The 20,314-nt window shown below is 41.0% G+C and overlaps 1 pseudogene; it reads left to right on the forward strand.

Moving 5' to 3' along the window:
- Window positions 1–20,314, forward strand: part of LOC137562109 (zinc finger protein 208-like) — a 250,675-nt pseudogene that overhangs the window by 93,535 nt on the left and 136,826 nt on the right.

The raw sequence follows: 20,314 nt of genomic DNA on the forward strand, positions 1-20,314 counted from the left end.
TTCATTTTGACTCCAGGAAGATCAAGAAACAGCACTTATCAGTTTTTCTAATCTGGCTAAGCTTTAAGACTCATTTTAAACATATCATAACCATCGTTCCCCTCCTATAAGAAAAGTATTGGCTGTTCCTTGTGAGAGAGAAAATTGTTTTTTCGTGTTCACAGCTTGTATTCATTATTTGGATCACTTCTGAAATAGTCAATGTTGTTTTAACCTTCCATTTTCTGGAAATAGATATTTTAGCTGCGGCATAATTGTATAGTTACATTTTGGGAGTGCAATGGAAGGAAAGGCACACCTATATTAACCTCCCTGGCGGTCTACTAGAAACCGCCAGGGGGCAGCGCAGCACTATTTTTAAATTTTTTTTAAAATCATGTATATTTATTATTTATAATGATTTAATAGTAATGTATATTGATATTGGCATACTGATGTAACTATAGTGCATAGCACATACATGTGAAAGTCTGACCCGTCGCCCAAATGTGGCCCTCAGAACCATTAAATGTGTCCATCAAGTGGTTTTTATGCTTGTCATTATGTTTGGCCCTCTCTAGTCCACCTGGGAAGCTATTATGAATGAAAGCCTTTTATAAGATACCTTTGACGTCACTTTCTTAAATCTACTTAAAAGATTGTTGGTTTGATGACACAACTTCCTTTTTTCTATTGGCCATTAACATTGACGTTTCTTCCGTTTTCCTTAACGAATACATCATTTGGAATATGTAGATTGCCCCGTCACTTCCATATCATTCGTTCGCTAATGATCATATCGTTTTCACCTTTTCATCAACCTTTTCACAACCATTTTATGAATCCTCATTAAACAATCGTTCGTTGTTCGGCACGAACGATCGTTGTCGTATGTGTGTACGTAGCTTAAGGCTTAGCTGTTCCAGAAATGTAAATCTGCCTGTTACTTTGCATGAGCTATACATAAATTAAATGCAGAGTGTTCTATCTTCAATTTCCAGAAAATGTTTGCCAAAGTATCTAGTATTTTTGTGTTTTTGTGTTTATCACAAAAACACAAAAAAATAGTTAGATAACCGTACAAAAAAGCCTGAGAGTTCAGAAAATGATCTTTTTAAATGCACATTTTTTACCATGAAAAAATCAATAATTTTTCCCCAAAAATTTGCAAAAAATGCAAAAAAAACCCCCAAAATTTATTTTTGATTGCATTTTTGCTAAAAAAAAAAAAACAAATTTAACCCAATGTTTGCAAAAATTAATGCGAAAAAGAATATTGGTATTTTCACTCATCAATGATGGCATTAGACACAGCTTTCCAGTGGGGAAAAGAGGAGGAGTTTGTAGCTCTTAAGGTCCGTACACACGCCGGACTGCAGGCAACGACGGGTCCGTCGTCACCTCCTGCTGGGTGGGCGTTCCAGCAACAGTCCGGCGTATGTACAGTCTGTGGGCAGACTGATATGGCTGTTTCTGAGCGATCCACTGGGAGGATCGCTCAGAAACAGCCGTATCAGTCTGCAGACAGACTGTACACACGCCGGACTGTCGCTGGAACGCCCACCCAGCGGGGGTGACGACGGACCAGTCGTTGCCAGCAGTCCGGCGTGTGTACGGACCTTTATGAGTTTCTTTATCAGTTTACTTGCAGGTGTTGTTTCTCCAAACAAGCTCAGGGGAAGCGTGTATGTAAAATAGACATTCATCACATACTGGGGGACTGTAGTGTCTGAATGGATCCTTAGTGAATGTAAATAAACCAGGCATTTGTATGTGATGATGTAAAGCTCTCTCTTGAAGTGAATTCTTATGAAAGCCAGTGTTTGGTCAGTACCCCCTGGGCTGAGTCACATACTATTTGTTTATGTTGTATAAATATTCCTTTTCTAGCAAATACCTTAAGTTCTGAATTTGGGTTCCAAATTATTTTATAAAAATAATGTTTACATTGATTTTATGAGCAACCGAGCAGCTCGGGGTCACCCAAACCACTAGGAAAGTATAGAGGTCTAAAGCCCCATCTACACAATACAATTCTACATTTCGATCAGATCGAATTCGATTGATTGATTGATTAAATCCGACCGATCAGGATTCGATTTGATTGGTAGTGTGATCGATTTTTGCATTGATATTCGACCACCATACTGATTGAATCAAATCAAATCCCTATCGGACATGTTGGATTTAATCGATTAATCAAATTTGATCCGATCAAATCACATGCAGAATTGTATCGTGTAGATGGGGCTTAAAAGAGACTGAAAAGCACTACTACTAAGAAGCAATGCTAAGTGTAGTTTGCCTTCTTAAAACAGAAGGAACCTTCTGGGACATAAAGAGATAATTTGCTTATGCAGCAGTGGTGCATTGTGGGTAACCACAAATGTTCACCTATAGCTGAATTACTGCAAGTTTCCTTCTGTTTTATGAAGGAAAATCACACCAAGCATTGTAATTACGCTGTGCTAACATGTTCAGCAGTTTTTTTAGACAGTTTATAGTCATGGGACTAAGTGCCCCTTAGAGGACCTCAAAAGCTAATCATTATAATAGCCACTGTCTAATATCTCAATGTCCAATTCACTTGGGGAGGGAACAGTTCACTTATCTATACCTTCTTGGGGATGTGAGAGGGAAGTGTGTTCAAAAATCCATACTACAAATGGAGAACATACAAACCCTATGCAGATACTGCCCCACCCCAGGTTTGAGCCGGGAACCTCAGCACTGTAATGCAAGAGAGCTATCTTCTATGCTTCTATATGCATATGTTCCTTTTTATATGAATAATTACCTTTCCACTCTCTTATCACTATGTAGAATGATTGCATAATGATAATAAAGTGTTGATATGAAGTCAACATAATAATGCTCAATATAATGATATGTGTCTATTTATTATAATAATAAAACTACGAACAGGTAGAGATATCGCGAACATAGAATTTTCCGTTCGCGAATGGCAAACGCCAACTTCCGCAAATGTTCATGAACAGGCAAATCTAGCGAACTGCCATAGACTTTAATGGGCAGGCAAATTTTAAAACCTACAAAGACTGTTTCTGGCCACAAAAGTGATGAAAAATATTTTTCAAGGGGTCTAACACCTGAATAGGGGCATGCCGGAGGGGGATCCATGCCAAAAGTCCCACCAAAAATTACCGAGCTGACGCAAAGTCGGTTTTTAATACCTAAAGGGCAGAAATCACATTATGTACAGCTCTGGGTGTCAGTGGGCTGTGGAGTGGCACAGACAGAGAAATGCAATATTACTATCAGAATACAGTGAAATAATAATGCAGTGGATTGATTCTGTGCCTGCAACTTAATGAGGCAACAGCACTGCAGTAGTGTGCACACAGCTCTGGGTGTCAGTGGGCTGTGAAGTGTCACACGCACAAAAAACACAGGAGACCGATGTACTAGCCCTCACCAGGGCTGTTTGGGATGCTTTCACAGCAAGTGAGGAACAAGAACACAGGCCTAGCTAATGCTTTCCCTACCTATCTGCAGCAAGTAGCCAGCCAGCAGAGAACTGATCCAATATGGCCACCGCAACTGCTTTTTGGGGGTCCAGGAGGGGGTGCTAGCTGATTGACTGCCATGTGTCTGATGACTGTGAGGTAAGGGGTCAAAATTTAGGTCAATGATAATGTATAGGGGTGAATCGAACACGCTAAATGTTCGCTGTTCACCGCAAATGCGAACAGCAGATGTTCGCAGCATACTGCTCACCGGTTAGGAGAGACACTTAGCAGCACACAGCACAGAGGTGTAGTGATTAGTGTTCTTGCCTTGCAGCCCTTTCCCAGCCTAGATACATTGTCTGTATGTTCTTCACATGTTTGTGTTGGTTATCTCTCAGAACACAGTTTTTCTCTCACATCCCAAAACATGATGGTAGGGAGAGTAAAATGTGACAATGGGAGGGATTAAATTGGGTGCTCTTCTGATGGGCAGCTAGTGACATGATTCTGTGCACTGTAACTGTATTGATTATCTCAGTACATTGTTGCCTGTTGGGGGTCTATTAGTAAGTGAGCAATCAGTCAGTGATGCCTTGGAAGCACCAAAATAGGAAAACATAAGATTCTCAGAGACTTAGAGAAAAGTAATATCCTTGTGGTTAGATGACATGGCCATGGGCCTCTACAGCTAACTGATACCTTTGGGGAGTGATGGCTAACTTATCTGGTCCAGTCACATATGTATTTATTTATTTTTATTTATTGTATTTATAAAGCACCAACATATTACGCAGCGCTGGAGTGATACTGACGTGCAAATCACCAGGAGCCTCATGCCAGCCATGGTAGACAGGTTCCAGAATGCACAGTGCATTGTAGTGTGCTATGTATGGGCTTTCTACCTGCAGAGTAGTCAGAGGACCAATGACTAAAGCCTTGTGGACATCTGGACTGAACATGGTGGCCTGTTCTGATTTCTTTTAGATTATGTAAATGGTTGTGTGCGAGTTTGTTGTTTTTTTCTTTCTGTAGAATTTTCAGGTATGTAAAAGATACACCTCAAATTAAAGCTGCCATTTTCTCCTTTAAGGAATGTCCGTGTCTATTCTGCTGCTCTTTCTGGCTTCAGACATTCAGCATATGATTAGTTTGCTCAACTTTTAGTCAGAACACCTGATCTCCTGTGTCAGTAATCATTAACGGCAGAAAACCAAAAATACAACCACACAAGTATTGTTTAAAAAGAAATATGGCCGCTTCCATATCTCTATCCATACAATGTCATTTTAAAGTTGACATGAACTGTTTCACAGGACAGAAGGAAAACATGGAGAAATGCGCCCTGCATGTATTTAGAGAGTTTAGCCTGACTAATTATCACTCATCTGTGACTAATCAACTGTAATTTGATCTATCAGCGGTGTCAGCTGGCTGCCGTGACAAGCTAATTTGCAGCTAATTTGTAAACGCAGGATGTTAACCCTATGTCTCCTTTTATGAAAGCAGGAAGTAGGCACACTGCAGATTTGTTGCAGGATTTGTATCAGCTGTAAAACAGATTTGTTTTAAAGGTTATCATGCTGTTGCTTATCTTTTAGAGCAGAGTGCAAGTTTTGTGTCAGATCTCACAAGACACCTTTAGGGGTCTTTTTGACCCCATACCTACATAGTTTTGCAGGCCTTGATTTACCTCACAGGAGCCTATAGACACAGATGTCCTGGCACCTTAGATTTCCCCCTCCATGAACCTACAAACCCTCGCCCAACTGCAGCGCAAGTGTGCTGGCTGGCCCAGCTGTCACTTCCCTCTTACTTCCCTTGCCTGTCATAGATAACAACAGGTGCCCCTAAGTATTAAGTAGCCAGAAGTACCTTTAGTGTAAAGTAGCTAGAGGTGCCCCCAAGTATTAGGTAACTAGAGGTGCCCCTTGCCGTTTCCTTCGGGGTACCACGTCACAACGCCGTCCATGCCACCCACAACAGCGTGCACTAGCGTGTAACTGCATACAGAAGTCCACTGTGTGTCATCCACCCAGCCCTCAAACAGAGTGCGGCTCTGAGCTAAAGCCCTGGATGTTGAACTTAACAGTACCTGAAGACAAGACAGGAAGTGACTGTCCAGCGGATGGGTGAGAGACTTCTGCTATACAAAGTCAGCTTCGTTAGTCTCTGAGTCGCATACTCCAGTGTTTCTATACGCTGCTTCGCTTTCTCTCACACACGCTTTATGCTGGCATATCCTAAGCTCAAGAGGTCTCACTGATCTAACAACTGCGATTGAGTTGTGAATTGGACACTCTGTTAAGTGTGGATTAGAGTTGGGCCGAACGGTTCGCCTGCGAACGGTTCCATGCGAACTTCCATGGTTCGCGTTCGCGTCCCGCAGGCGAACGTTTGCGGAAGTTCGGTTCGCCCCATAATGCACCATGGAGGGTCAACTTTGACCCTCTACATCACAGTCAGCAGGCCCAGTGTAGCCAATTAGGCTACACTAGCCCCTGGAGCCACTCCCCCCCTACTAAAAGGCAGGCAGCGGAGACCATTACGGTCACTCGTGTGCCTGCATTAGTTAGAGTAGGGCGAGCTGCTGCACACTCTCTCATAGGGAAAGATTAGTTAGGCTTAGCTTGTCCCTGGCTGCATACCTGTTCTGTGAACCCACCACTGCATACCTGTTCTGTGAACCCACCACTGCATACCTGTTCTGTGAACCCACCATTGCATACCTGTTCTGTGAACCCACCACTGCATACCTGTACTGTGAACCCACCACTGCATACCTGTTCTGTGAACCCACCACTGCATACCTGTTCTGTGAACCCACCACTGCATACCTGTTCTCTGAACCCACCACTGCATACCTGTACTGTGAACCCACCACTGCATACCTGTACTGTGAACCCACCACTGCATACCTGTTCTGTGAACCCACCACTGCATACCTGTTCTGTGAACCCACCACTGCATACCTGTACTGTGAACCCACCACTGCATACCTGTTCAGTGAACCCACCACTGCATACCTGTTCTGTGAACCCACCACTGCATACCTGTTCTGTGAACCCACCACTGCATACCTGTTCTGTGAACCCACCACTGCATACCTGTACTGTTCAGTGAACCCGCCACTGCATACCTGTTCTGTTCAGTGAACCCGCCACTGTATACCTGTTCTGTTCAGTGAACCCGCCACTGTATACCTGTTCTGTTCAGTGAACCTGCCACTGCATACCTGTTCTGTTCAGTGAACCCGCCACTGCATACCTGTTCTGTTCAGTGAACCCGCCACTGTATACCTGTTCTGTTCAGTGAACCCGCTACTGTATACCTGTTCTGTTCAGTGAACCCGCCACTGCATACCTGTTCTGTTCAGTGAACCCGCCACTGTATACCTGTTCTGTTCAGTGAACCCACCACTGTATACCTGTTCTGTTCAGTGAACCCGCCACTGCATACCTGTACTGTTCAGTGAACCCGCCACTGCATACCTGTTCTGTTCAGTGAACCCGCCACTGTATACCTGTTCTGTTCAGTGAACCCGCCACTGTATACCTGTTCTGTTCAGTGAACCCGCCACTGCATACCTGTTCTGTTCAGTGAACCCGCCACTGCATACCTGTTCTGTTCAGTGAACCCGCCACTGTATACCTGTTCTGTTCAGTGAACCCGCCACTGTATACCTGTTCTGTTCAGTGAACCCGCCACTGCATACCTGTTCTGTTCAGTGAACCCGCCACTGTATACCTGTTCTGTTCAGTGCACCCGCCACTGTATACATGTTCTGTTCAGTGAACCCGCCACTGCATACCTGTTCTGTTCAGTGAACCCGCCACTGTATACCTGTTCTGTTCAGTGAACCCGCCACTGTATACCTGTTCTGTTCAGTGAACCCGCCACTGCATACCTGTTCTGTTCAGTGAACCCGCCACTGCATACCTGTTCTGTTCAGTGAACCCGCCACTGTATACCTGTTCTGTTCAGTGAACCCGCCACTGTATACCTGTTCTGTTCAGTGAACCCGCCACTGCATACCTGTTCTGTTCAGTGAACCCGCCACTGTATACCTGTTCTGTTCAGTGAACCCGCCACTGTATACATGTTCTGTTCAGTGAACCCGCCACTGCATACCTGTTCTGTTCAGTGAACCCGCCACTGCATACCTGTTCTGTTCAGTGAACCCGCCACTGTATACCTGTTCTGTTCAGTGAACCCGCCACTGTATACCTGTTCTGTTCAGTGAACCCGCCACTGCATACCTGTTCTGTTCAGTGAACCCGCCACTGTATACCTGTTCTGTTCAGTGAACCCGCCACTGTATACCTGTTCTGTTCAGTGAACCTGCCACTGCATACCTGTTCTGCTCAGTGAACCCGCCACTGCATACCTGTTCTGTTCAGTGAACCTGCCACTGCATACCTGTTCTGTTCAGTGAACAGTTTGGTGTGTCAGTGTGAAGCAGTACCTTAATTACACTACCTGATTGATGTATACACATGCAAGATGTTTTAAAGCACTTTAGGCCTGTCATTTAGCATTCAATATGATTTCTGCCCTTAAAAACGCTGCTTTGCGTCAAATCTAGATTTTTCCCGGGGACTTTTGGCGTGTATCCCACTCCGCCATGCCCCCCTCCAGGTGTTAGACCCCTTGAAACATCTTTTACATCACTTTTGTGGCCAGCATAATTTTTTTTTTTTTCAAAGTTCGCATCCCCATTGAAGTCTATTGCGGTTCGCGAACTTTAACGCGAACCGAACCTTCCGCGAAAGTTCGCGAACCCGGTTCGCGAACCTAAAATCGGAGGTTCGGCCCAACTCTAGTGTGGATATTGCTGGGTTCACTGCAGTGGCAATTGCTTGAGGAATGAAAGCATCAGTCTAAGGCATTTAGCATCTTATCCTCCTTCATCTTGAACTGTGCTAGATGTTATCAGTAAGATTCTAATGATTATCTGAGAATTGCAACCTAGGACATCTTCTCTCTGAACTGTTGCTCACAGCTAGTAGGTGTAGTTCAGCGGACTTACCCAGGCAGATAGCAGTAGGTGGTGTATGAAAGGTCTATTAGTGTGGGCTGGCCATATTGTTTTCAATAATTTGACATATTTGTCAGATATTTTATTAGATGTTGGTCAGAGTATGCACTTTAACATTTTTCTATGCACTAAGAAAGTGAACACACAGTGGTTTTTTTTTTTTACATACACGCTTAATAGTGCTTTTTCCTTCTACCCATATTTATGAAGAGCTAGAGGTACCCCTGCATGGACTTGAGATTTCATCATCAGTGGAATGTAGAAAGCTGGGTGAGTAAAACTCTCATTTACACTCTCATCAGGACTCTGCATAGGGAAGGAAGGAGGTAAGAACTCTGGAGGTAAGGGAGGGTAAGGGAGGTATCCTTTCCATCATCAGGCACTTGTAGGCACAGGCCCACAGTGCCTTATGTTAAATCCAGCCCTGTAGTTTTGGTAGGATTAGGGGAACTTAAAGGGAACCTAAACTGAGAAGCATATGGATTTTTCCTTTTAAAATAATACCAGTTGCCTGACTCTCCTGCTGATCCTGTGTCTCTAATACTTTTAGCCACAGCCCCTCAACAAGCATGCAGATCAGGTGCTCTGACTGAAGTCAGACTGGATTAGCTGCATGCTTGTTTCAAGTGTGTGATTCAACCACTACTGCAGTTAAAGAGATCAGGAGGACTGCCAAGCAACTGGTATTGTTTAAACGGAAACATCCATATCCCTCTCAGTTTAGGTTCCCTTTAAAGAGAGTCTGAAGCGAGAATAAATCTCGCTTCAGACCTCATAGATAGCAGGGGCATGTTTGCCCCTGCTAAAACGCCACTATCCCGCGGCTTAACGGGGGTCCCTTCACCCCCAAATCCCCTCCGTGCAGCGGGGGAGTGCTTCCGCATTGGGGCAGGGCTAACCACCGCAGCCCTGCCCCACGCGCGTCCATCATACGCGTATCTCCGCCTCTCTCCAGCCCCTCTCAGTCTTCCTTCTCTGAGAGGGGCAGGGGAGAGGCGGCGATGCGCGTCTGATAGATGCGACTGGAGGCAGGGCTGCGGCCGTTAGCTCTGCCTCTAGGAGGAGCAAAATCCACGACCAAGTTGGTCGTGGATTTTGCTAGGGGGGATTTGGGGGTGAACGGACCCCCGTTTAGCCGCGGGATAGCGGTGTTTTAGCAGGTGCACACATGCCCCTGCTAACTATGAGCTCTGAAGCGAGATTTATTCTCGCTTCAGAGTCTCTTTAAACATACTAGGAAGGTTAGTATGAGTTTTTCGTTTTGGATATTCTGTGATAACTACTGAAAATGAATACCTAGTGTTAAGGCACATGATCTTGTAGCTGTGTCCAAGTCAATCTGGTTCTAATGATCAAGTGATCAATGAATCTTTTTCTAAGATGAACTTGAATGAATGAGAATTAATAATTGTAGACACCTTTAGGGGTCTTTTTGACCCCATACCTACATAGGCAAAAATTGGTATGATGGGCCAAGGGAACTTAAAAATATTAAAAAGGTTAGTATAAGTGTTTAACCTATTTTGGTTCCTGGACGTAGAAACTACGTCCAGGAACCATGCGCGCTACCACACGCTCCCGCGGCCGATCGCGCGCGTGCTCGCGCGCTCCCGGCCCGCGGTTCGTTAGCCAGGCAATCAGTGAATCGGGCTATGGTGCCCGATCACTGATTCCTCTCCCCCGCTGAAAAAGCGTCAGCTTCTCTCGGAAGCTGCGCCTTTTCTGGCTGTCGCCTCCCCCATGTGTCACTCTAAGCGTGTGTTACGCTTAGAGTGACGTCATGTAAACAAACTCATGGCCGCCATCTTGTGGCCAAAAAGTAAAACTACAACTAAAAGTAAAAAAACAAAAACTTAAGACACATTTACATTATAATACTATTGTTTACATCCCACCCTCACAAAAATACCCAAATAAAATGTTTAATAAAAAAAACAACAACATTACAATAAAAAAAAACATGTAAATATTTACCTAAGGGTCTAAACTTTTTAAATATCAATGTAAAGATGAAATATTTATATATTTTTTTTTATTTTAAACTTGTAAATAGTGATAGATGCAAAACGGAAAAAAATGCACCTTTATTTCCAAATAAAATATTGTTGCCATACATTGTGATAGAGACATAATTTTAACGGTGTAATAACCGGGACATATGGGCAAATACAATACGTGAGTTTTTTTTTACTTTCCAAAGACTTTATTAAATCATTCATATATACCAATATTGACAATACAATAATATAAATGAATGAGGGTAAAACAACAATTCTCTGAATATAACAATATAACCGTAAACAGTTGCAAGCTGTCAAATATAAGCGAAATAAGAACAAGAAATCACTTAGTCAGACAAGCGGACAGCTTATGATACTCTCTCTTTTAGGAGTATTCTTATAAAGGTAAATAAAAGTAAAATGAAAGTAAATAAAAGTGGCTCCCCCAAGATGGGAAGGAGGAGGTGGCTTTCCTTTTAGTTCTAATAATAAACATATTTACGTTATTCTGAACGTATATATTGTGTAAGTCATTGGGTATATCCGGTTGTGCATATCTAGCTCTTCTGGTAGTATCTTTGGGTTGGTCTATCTATCTGCTATGTGAAGACAGTGTGGGATTCAGGTGTTTACCATATATGGATAATAACCACGGATCCCATATACGGTAAAAATGGCCAGTGTCCCCCTTAGTCATAAACATAAGAAATTCGTTTAAGCATGTATAATTGATTTTTTGAATAACCTTGTCCCAGGACAATTGATCAGAAAGCCATGCTTGTGCTATGCACATTCTGGTTGCAGCTAAAATTCTGATGAAGAGAGCATTCTCCCAGTATGAAAGGCTAGAAAGTCTAACATTCAATAAGGCATATAATGGAATAGGTGTAGAGGATTTATTCCATAATGTTGTTGTAAGTTGGAAAATTTTTATCCATAAATCCTGTACCTTAGGGCATGACCACCAAATGTGTTTGAGGTTTCCCAGATCTGAACATCCTCTGAAGCAGGCGTTAGCTATAAATTTATTGTATTTAAAGATTCTGGAGGGGGTTAAATAAGTGCGAAACAGCAATTTTAAGGAAGTTTTGGTTAAAGATGGGCTATTGGAACATTTAGCTGTACTTTCCCATATTACTTTCCATTCTTCATCCGTTATTTCTATTCCTAAGTCTCTAACCCAAGCTTTCTGATACTGCGCTTTTTTGTCCTGTGGCTCAATACGTGAGTTTTAATTATGGAGGCATGTATTATTTTAAAACTATAATGGCTGAAAACTGAGAAATAATGATTTTTTCTGTTTTTTTCTTATTATTCCTGTTAAAATGCATTTACAGTAAAGTGGCTCTTAGCAAAATGTACCCCCCAAAGAAAGCCTAATTGGTGGCGGAAAAAACAAGATATAGATCAGTTCATTGTGATAAGTAGTGATAAAGTTATAGGCTAATCAATGGGAGGTGAACATTACTCAAGTGAAAACGACGGAACGCGAATGGGTTAATATTTCATATTATTTTGGATGTTCTGTGATAACAACTAAAAATGAATACCTAGTGTTACGGCACATGTAGTTAAATGGAAATTCCACTTTTGCTAAAAACAAACATATAAATAAATAAATAGATATTTGCAATAAACACAGCTCACTCCTGCACAAATCATTTTGAAATTTTATTTTAACATTTTTTTTAGAATTTCTAAAACTGACCATAAGCTGAAAATATTCTTCAGTGGAGCCTCAGCTGCAATACACTCTGTACTCTATTTAAGGAGCTGTTATGATCAGACCCTCCAGAAATTCCCTTCTTGCCACAAGAGCAATTAGCAAATGTTTTTTCAACACATAAAAACAAAGCAATTAAGCTGAAACAATGCCTGCCTTTACTATATGGAGATAACCTGAAAACAGTTTTTCCTCAACAAACTTAGAATGTTGCACATTAATATGCCTTTTGTTTATACTGTGGAATGTTAATGAAATTAACACCTTGCTGGGTGGGTGTAAGTTTCAATAAATAGGTCTTGAAACTGTCCTTTCATAGGTCTGTAAATAGACCTTTTGTTGTTAACAATAAGACATTTTTAACCAATCCCAAACCACTTTATGTTAGTAAATGGAGGAGAAGTGAATATAAAATGGGTCAGACCTCAGTCAGACAGAAGGCTCACAGAGAGATCACTTTCTACCAGGTAACTATAAACATACTGATTTCCTGATCTGTAATATTGATTGTATTGTTATTTTTCTTTCTTTAAATTATCAATCATGTTAATAAGTTAGATATTATACAGAAATGGCTTTTGCATGTGTGACTCATAACTGGATGACACATGTCTGATTTTATATTGTACAAAAGTAAACCTGTTAGAGGGGAAACACTGACGCTGCCAGTGTTAAGCCTGGGCTATACAGAAAATATTTTTTGCTTGTGATCAAGAGATGTAACTTCTTGCTGAAAGGTGCTGTTTGTGTCAACTTTGTTTATTATTTATAAAGTTAATTGCAAATAAAAGTGTCCATAAAGAGTGTATATGAAATCATATAAAGTGTAAAAAATAAGTTACTACAGATGAACAAATGTTCACGTAAATGATCAGATGTAGCGCTATCATGATAAGGTGATGTAACATTATAAAAGAGAGGTATAACAATCTAAAAGTTTTGAGGAGAGTGCATTATGCTTATATTTAAAAGAAGTGTGTGCTTATTTGGGTGCCTTGATTGCCATTATTTTGAATATCAGTCATGATACTGTAATATTATCTAAGTGTCAGTAATTTGTGTGCCACTATTGAAATCACTTAATCACCTCTAACACAACCCAATATTAAATTAACCTATACCTCTTAACACTATCATATCTAACCTTTTACTAACCTCTCTCAAAACACTAACCTTCCTATAACTAAGCCTCAATGTAACATTCAGCCCTATCCCCTAACATTAACCCTGCAATAAGTGAGCCTAGTACTAATATTTTAGCCAAGCTTTTCAACCAGTAATCCTACATGGCAGCCAATAACAGTACTCAGCTATATTTTATCAATAACAGTATTGGCTATACCTGCACTGCACTCAATCTGGAGTTTGGCGATATAACAACCCAGCACTGATTTTGCACTCCTATGCCAATATGCATGCTATGCAAACAAGCAGAGATGAGCTGCCCAATTTAATTGCTTGGCACACCATAGTCACACATGTACACTGTGGTTTACAGCAGGGAGTGCTTTTAAAAATGAAGGAAATCTTGAGAATCCCCCTTGAGGACTTGAACAAGCCTATGCCTGTTGGTAAAAGGTTCGCAGCTGTCAGATAATACTCCCTACAGTAAGCAACAACTTCATAAGAGTATTTATTTTTCAAGCGCCAACATATTCTGTGGCGCTGTACAAAGTAGGAAAACAAACAAGGGATACATAATGATACAGACAATGATATACATCAAATATGGACACTGGTATAAAGTACAGAACTGGTGATTACAATAGCAGATGTAACATGAAGAATAAAATGTATAGCAGAGTGCAAGCTATTAAATGAATAACATTCCAAGACACAAAAGGGTTATACAATTGTAACTGATATACATGTATACTTATTTTAAATGTCACATTTTTTCTACTAGTGTACCCAAGCCACATGTATCATTTTTTCCTGTATATAGATTTGTGATGCATCCACTGATGCTATGTGGTAACTTTCCAAATATACTATTACAATAATGAAAGTTTTAGTCATAATCTTTGTATTTTGTTTCTTTATCTTTACAATGTTAGAATTGTGTTTTTTTTCTCTGGAAAGGAATTATAAATGTGTCTTTTATATCGGTTGTGTTGTTGACTTAAGGCAAAATTGTTTCTTTATGCACACATCTAAGTAGTTTTTCGATTTTTACTGTGTAAAGGTAATCTTATTAGGAGATATTGTATCTGTTCTTGTATTCTGGCTGTGAAGATGTTTCTCTTTAACTTAAAAGAAACTATGTCCAAGGATCAGTGATGCTCATCCAGATATCCAAACTGTTTTCTGGTATCCGAACTCGGATACAGATTCCAGATATCTGGATAAATCTGGAATGAACTATCCGAGTGAACCCAGATACATATTAGGTATCTGGAAATCAGTCCAGATACCTAGTTTGGGTACCCGGATCCGGATAGCGTAACCATGGAGATGACGTTATTGACGTTATTGAGCCAATCAGAGGGCTCCCAGCCGAAGCCCTAGCAACCAATCACAGAGGGGAACCCTGGCCAGCCCCTCCTGTATATAAGGCGGGCGCCATGATGAGAATCTCGTCCTTGCTTGTGACTGCTCACTGAGAGACATCTCCAGTGTTGTTGGCTAAGCAAATGCTGTATTACTGAGTTAAACCTAGAGTTTTTGCTCCTAAACACCTGTACTACACCAGTATTTTATTGTTTTTTTAGTTAGCTAGCTTGTATTTTGATTTTAGTCAGTGTGACAGTCAGACTCAGTGCTGCAGCTGCTAGGATAGGTTACGGCCTGCTGTGTGCACAGGCAAGGCCTGCTGCCAGCCTTAGCTACAGTATAGCTTGTTGGTTATTAGGGATTAGATTACTGTATTACTACTAGTCTTATATTGTGTATAGTTAGTTGTTAGAGAGAGTACTACTACTGTGTTAGCTTCATTTACTACAGATAGTCACTGCAGTGCTGCTGTTAGTCAGTCAGTGTGTGAAAGATAGACAGTGTGTGCTCCTGTCACTCCATCAGTTGAAGTTCTACTAGCACTACTACAACTAGTCTACTACTACCAGTTAATAGTTAATTTGTATTGAGTTAGCTTACTTTTTTTTTAAACATTTATTTTTTTATTGACAAAAGCTTTAACAGTAATACATTTGTGCCAAAGCAGAATTGAAATATATAAACACAAATAACCTGAAATAATGTTTACAATTGGCTAATTATTATTATTTTTGTAGTTGTTATCACTGTATATAAACAGTGGTATAGAACAAAAACTTCAACATTATAATGGTCAACATGTGAAAGGTAGAACATCCTTATAAAAGAAAGCTGCTTAGCAAAGAAATATGAGGATGCATTTAGGTGGGTATACTCACAGTACTATGCGAGTGGAGGGTAAAGATTTTTTTTTCCAATTGTATTAATGATGAAGAGTGATGGAGGGAGATGGTAATCTGTGCAAGAGGTATTATATACTCATATCACTAGCATGTAATTAAGTAATTAGTGGATGTATGGTCTTTTCCATATTGATATTGCTAGAGCAAGAGTTTGTTCCAGGGAGGGTGGAGTGGGAGTTCTCCAATTAATCACAATCATATGGTGCATAGCACATAAAATTTGGGAGATTTCTAGACGGTATGGAGTAGGTATTGTGTCTAAACCTATATGTAATGCTGTGGGGGTTAGGGTAAATGAGGACCAGATATGAGAAGTAATATATAGAGAGATTTCTCTTCAAAGGTTTCTTATGTGTTTGCAATACCAAAAAATGTGGGGGAGTGATCCTAAGGATCCACATATTCTCCAACATTCAGGGGATTGGTCCTCCTTATATTTTGCTAGTCGTAGAGGGGTGACATACCAGTGCAGTAAAAGTTTTTGAAATGTTTCCGAGTGGGTGGTACATCTGGAGTATTTAGATATGTGGGAAGAGGCATGCTGTAGTTGTTCAAGAGAGATGTCAATTGATAATTCATGAGACCAATAGCGTAAATATTTCTTAAGTTGGTAATCAGAAGACCTAAGGATTTCCAAGTAGCATAGGGAGATGCCTTTTTTGAGAAGAGTGGATGTTAAAATATAGTTTTAGGGATGTTGGGGAGAGAATTCTGTATAGAAGCCCATAGATGTTTTAGTTGGTTGTATGTTAAAAATTCAGAGGCTGAAATGTGGAATTCAGATTGGAGTTGAGTAAAAGATTTAAATCTTTCTTCAATGAGGAGGTTGTCAAAGTTGGAGAGTGACGGATGTTTCCATTGATTTAGGCTTAGAGATCCTATTAGGAAGGAGGCTACTGATAATGGAATATTTGGAATATGCGTTCCTTCTGGGACTTTTTGTTTAAAAATATAGTGCCAAGAGTTGACTGTGGCATTTAAGGTCGGGAAGGGAGATTTCTTGCCAGGGCCTTGTGTTCATTTTGCCAGTAGGAAATCACTTAGGTCTAATTTAACAATAGAGCGTTCTATTGATACCCATAGTGGGACTTCTCTGGGTGTGTGCCACCAATATTTAGCTATTTCAAGGTTAAACGCATGGTATAAAGATAAAATACAAGGTACTACAATCCCACCACTTCTTTTAGGTATTATTAGGGTTTATAGCAAGGAAATGAACAGTGCTACTTAAAAACAGACAAGTGCTTACCTGCAAAAAGAGTGCAAGCCCCACTTGTGGGATATAATACACACCGAGCATACACATGACCTGTCTACCACTGGAGGAGGATGTTAGTTTCCTGTAACAGCTTGCATGCAACCTATTAAGTACTCATCCCTCCCTCTGCGAAGAAGTGGATCCTCCATGGGAGGGGCCTAACACTAACTAAATCCTAACCTATGTATATGCATAGCCTGGGTGTGGCTAATCAAGTAAATTCGAAAATTGAAAATTGCGCAAAAGGTGGATCAGCGCAACACCAGGCCGCCTCCGAATGGCCTCCAATCAGAGGTGCGCTGAGCCCCCCCAGAAACTACAAACACACCTTGATTATTAGGGTTTTGGCAGCTGTTCTGTGTCTTTTACCTTGCCAGATAAATTGTGCGATTATTTTATTCATTTCTGTGAAGAAAGAATGATGTATTGGGATATTAACTCTCCTAAAATGTAGGTTATTTTAGGCAGTGTTTGCATTTTAAATGCAGCTATTCTTCCAGCCCAGGATAAATGATGGGAGGATAGGTCTTGTAGTTCTGATTTAATTTTGTGTAATAGGGGTATATAATTTGCTTTGTATAGGTCTGCTGATGTTCTGGTTAATTTAATTCCTAGGTATGCAATTGAATCTGAGACCCAGGGGAACGGATAGCAATCTTTAATGGATTGAGCGATGTGTTTAGGAACATGAGATCCTAGTAAAAAGGATTTGGCTTGATTAATTTTGTAATAGGAGGCATTAGAAAAGTTCTCTAAGGTGAGAGTTAGCTTACTTTAATTGCAGTGCTGTTACAGTGTGACAGATAGACAGACAGTTAGTGTGTCAGTGTGTGCTACTCTGCTGTCACTCCGTTAGTTGAAGTTCTACTACTGCTACTATCTACTAGTACTACTGATTTGAATAAAGTATAAGTTCCCCACTTCATTTGGACACATATAAAGTTGTACTATGTCTGCTGGCACTGGCAGCCATAGGAGGGGCAGCATGAAAAACAAGGGCAAGTGGAGCAGCATTGCCGCCACCGTAGGCAGTTTTGCTGCATCAGTGTCCATTCCACCGCTAGCCACTGGCCGTGGACGCACTGGGTGCCCAGCTGTTAGGGGGAGTCACACTGCAGAGGTGCAGCAGCGTGTAGCAGCCATTTTCCAGCAGGGTCGTCGGCGCACATTGGAGGAGAAAGACGCAGAGCCTGTGATGGAGCTGATGGTGGATAAGCAGGCCACCACCAGCTCTACAACAGAGATCTCTACCCACCGCCAGGGTCCACACAGAACAAATATTCTGCTGCCAGTCTGCCACCAGCTATTACGCCACTACAATAGCTGTATTTTGTTGGAAAAAATATTGTATAATTTTTTTTGAGATGTCTGGGCTGTAAACTGTGATGCCCCAGTTGTGCATTGGACACAATGTGGGCTGAATGGGCTTGATTCACAAAGCGGTGCTAACAGTTAGCACACTGGTAAAGAGCCCTTTGTCACGCCTAAACTCAGTTTAGGTGTGATAAGTTTAGGCGTGATAAGTTTAGGCATGATAAGTTTAGGCGTGATAACTATAGCACCAACTGGGTTAGCACCGCAGTGCACAGATGATCAAAAGTTTTGTGCTAGCAAAGTCTGGTGCACTTCACATAGAGTTTAATGGCAATGCTTTGCGTGCTGGACTTTGCGCGCAATCTAAACTTATCACACCTAAACTTATCACGTCTAAACTTATCACGCCTAAACTGGCTTTTCACCAGTGTAGTGCAATGGTTATCATGCGTAAAGTCTTTTAGGCGTGCTAACTGGGTTAGAACCGCTTTGTGAATCGAGCCCAATGACCGCTTTCTGGAACCTCCTGATGTTAATTTACAGCCATTTTTTTTTGTCTTGTATTATACCTCCCCACATAAACAATTGCTATTTTTCTTTAAAAAAAACATGATGCTTCATGCATCATTTACGATAAAAGACGTTTTGGAAGCAATTTAAAGGCCACTTCCGGTTTTCAATCCAGATACCCGGATTCAATGCAGATAATGGGTTCGGATTTCTGGATAGACTCAGATATCCAAACGGTTCGAATCCAGATATCTGGATTTATCCAGATTTTTTGCTATCCAGATCCAGAACAATCCAGATATCAAAAAGAGGTATCCGAGCACCACTACCAAGGATTGAAATTCGTCCCAATCATTGGCTGATGCCCCCTTTCCCATGAGAAATCTTTATCTTTTCTCAAACGGATCATCAGGGGGCTCTGTATGGCTGACATTGGGCTTGATTCAATAAAGGGTGCTAACACAGTTAGCACGCCTAAAAGCTTTGCATGTGCAAACTAGGGTGCTAAGTAGTTTGCACGGCAAAGCTGTTACTGTTCGCGTGCTATTTTAGCACACATAAAAGTTTGCGCGAGTAAAGTTTTACGCACACTACTTCGCATGCAAAAGCAGCTGCTTCACATGCAAAGTATGCTTATCACTCTACTTAGCACGTGAAGCAGCTGATTTTGAAGTAGTGTCCATAAAACATTACACGCGCAAAACTTTATGCGCACTAAACTTTATGCGCACAAACAGTTAGCACGCTTTTGTTAATCAAGCCCATTGTGTTGAAACCCCTCTCTGTGTGGAGCCTTGTTGCATTGTGGGAAATAACAGCTGTTTCCAACTGCCAACAAACGCAAACAGCATCTCCTTCCACTGAAATCACCTGCCAGCAGTAAAAATGTCACCATATGATAAATGTCAGAATGTAAATCAGGGAGAGGAAAGATTCTACAATGGGCAAACACTGACTAAACCATTTTTGCATAATTATTGTAAAAAATTAAGCACTTATTTTATTTTCAGTGGAGTTCCCCTTCAAATGTACACTATCACGAAAAAAGTAGGCAGTTAAAACCTGACAGACCCAACAGGTTTTGGGCCAGTCTATTTCCTCATGGGGGATTCTCAGGATTTACTTTTGTTTCAAGTGCATTTCCTGAACAGCAGTTGCCAAGTCTACATGACAAAATAGTGTGCATGTGAGTAGAGAGGCTGGCTGGTATCTAACAATTTTGACAGTTAAACTGCTGTTCAGGAAATGCCGTTGAAAACAAAGAACACCCTTAGAATCCCCCATGAGGAGATGGACTATCCCAAAACCTGTCGGTTTTGTCAGATTTTAACTGCCTCCTTTTTTCATCATAGTGGTTCCTTAAGTGATGAGGCAATTGTGGGATGTCTCATGCAGCAGCTGTGATTTCTAACAAATGTTAAAATTAGTTATTTCTGAATATAATGTCGTCATGGGCAATATGTTTATTTATTTGGAGCAAATTCTTCAAATTGCATTTTTCTGAGATGACAATTTTTCTGTTTAACTCTCGTTAATGACGATCTAATGAAAAACAAACAGCATTATAAGCTGTCCCATGCTAATTTCAAATGCCTGAAACGATTATTCTGTAAAGTATACTTTTGTAGAA

This window comes from Hyperolius riggenbachi, chromosome 3 (assembly GCF_040937935.1).
Source record: "Hyperolius riggenbachi isolate aHypRig1 chromosome 3, aHypRig1.pri, whole genome shotgun sequence".
NCBI classification, from domain to species: Eukaryota; Metazoa; Chordata; class Amphibia; order Anura; family Hyperoliidae; genus Hyperolius; species Hyperolius riggenbachi.